A 2,524-nucleotide genomic window follows, 5' to 3' on the forward strand; every position below is an offset into this window, starting at 1 on the left:
ACAACTTATTTTTAAAATAACAATTGTCTTCAAGAAATCGTTTCTCTAAATATTTTAAATAGCTGGACTCATTTTCATTTTGGGATCTTTTGGGCAAACTTTATAGTTTTTCTCTTAAGAACACAAAAAAAAACTTCTTTAAGCCTTTTTTCTGTTTACTGTTTTGAATATAGAAAATTTGTTGGTGGCTTCAGATATTCGTAATCTTTGAATTATGATGTGTGAATTATTTATGTTCTTTTGAATGGTTATCAGTGGATGCATCTATATTTGAAATTGTGAATGGTTTTAGCTTTTCTATTGTTGGAAAAGTATTGTCTTTGAATGGTATTTTGTAGCAATCTAGTTTCAAAATCTTGGAAAATCTAAAAAGTATTTGTATGTTGTACTTTCCTTTTCAAAGCTTTCTAGTTAAAAGCTCTTTCCTTATTTAGTTTTTGGCTAAAATCATTTCAGTTAATTTCTACTCATTGAATATCATGAGAAGGTAACTGCCACCTTGTAAAATAAGCAGAGAATCGGTCAGTAATTAGTTTGTTTAGACTGGTTCAACTGTGGTTACATTTGTCACCTTTGTGGGAATGAGAATATAGAGTTAGGTAATAAATCCATCAACAAACATGTCTCTAGGCAGTGCTTAGCTACTATAAAATAACCAGTGAATTGGCAAGTGTTTGGTTACCAAAGTTAAGGGGTGATTGCCATGTGATTGGTGTTAGAGAAGGGAGTAGGGAGACCCTAAACAACCTCTGGAAGTGTTTGAAGGGCTTAGGAAGAGAAGGTATCCATGTGCATATGGCTGTCCTCACTATATTCATGATCACAGTCCAAAAAAAATCAGTCTACTATTATTGCAAGTAGTGGTTTGTAGAGGATCTAATTTGTTCTTGAACAAAGATAGGTGTGTGCCTACCTTGTGTAGGGTTCCCAAATCAACCCCAAAAAGGCCACAACCTTGGGAGCATTGTATTTGGACATTGGTCAATCTTGAGGAAAGACCTTTTTGCCAAGTATTGGGCTAGGTATAAGGAGTGAAAGTGGAAGTTGGAAAATCACAAAAAGAAGGATGTATATGGCTATGTCTCAGACCCAAACTCAGTGTGTCCACATAGCCCCTAAATTGGTTTTTTCAACTAAAAGGAGCCCAAACCTTAGTACAAAAGTATAAACCTAGTAGAACTCAATATGAAGATTACCCAAATTGACTAAGTGGGTGGGTTTATGTGTATTGTATCATACATGATGAGTGAGTCATTGTGAGTCTAACCCCCATCTCTGCATCAACCCTAGAACAACACCTCCACATTGTAGCTTGAGTTTGAAGATGAGAGTGAACATTGCATTTGATGTGGCGTCGTGATTTTTCTCCCCTTATTATTTATTGCCCTCAAATGGATGAACCATATCAACTCATGTGGCTAATATTAGATTGTCTTATCTAATAAATTTTTATCCTTTTGTGAAAATCATTGCTTTGAACAAATTTTTGCATTTATCTTTTCTTCCCATTTATAATTTTATTCGCAACAATGCAATAATATGGTTTAGGAGGACAAGTTACTATCAAGGGAGATGTTTGCGTGTTTTAGATTCTCATCCTTGAAGTGGTGACTAAAAAATGGCATAATCATAATATATTTTATCGAGATGGCACTTTTCCTAGATGGATGATAAGAGAATTTCCTGAGCTAGTGGAGGGAGTTGTGGATGATGATTGATTGATTAGCTATGGGAAGGTCTTTAGGTGAGGATTTAGAATATTCTGAGCATGACCTTTGGTTGCTTAGTTTTTTTGAAGTAGAAGTACAATGCATGAGGTAAAACCTGGGGGATAGACCAACAATGAGAAATGGAGCATATGCAATTTAGAAGAGAAAGCCATCCAAATGGCAACCCAACTTCATATGTTGATCAAAGCCAGAGCACTTAAGTAGACACTAAGAAAAATGACCAGTTTTTTAACAATAATATCCATTTGAATACAAATGGAAAATAGTTAAATGCAATTAAACTAATTTCTTTATCAACAATTTCCATTTAAATCAACCTATATATAATTTAAGGTTTTGGATTAAATTGTAAAATATATTTTGATATAAATGGAATTAGATGCTTGGTGTATAATGAATTAAGTGGGGTGTTTTATAATCTCTTACACATTAATTAGATGATTAGAACAAGCTATAGGCTATCAGCCTGCTAAAATAAGAACTTTCGTTTCTCATCTACTCGCCCTATCTCCACCATTTCAATGAAATTATTTGTTTCTAGAGATTCTAGCTTAGATTATAGTCTAGCAAACACTTTATATCAATTAATTAGTTGGATCCATAATAATAGCTTTAGATTAAATTGTTGTTTTCAAATGTATCAATAGGATATATTTCCTTATTTTTTATTTAAAGATACATACTTAACCTTGTTACGTTGTATAATAGATCATAAATATTTTTTCTAACAAACATAATTTGTTTTTCTATTGATGTTCCTTAATATAAATCATGGAACAAGAACTATCCTTTAT

The sequence above is a fragment of the Cryptomeria japonica genome, chromosome 3 (assembly GCF_030272615.1).
Source record: "Cryptomeria japonica chromosome 3, Sugi_1.0, whole genome shotgun sequence".
NCBI classification, from domain to species: Eukaryota; Viridiplantae; Streptophyta; class Pinopsida; order Cupressales; family Cupressaceae; genus Cryptomeria; species Cryptomeria japonica.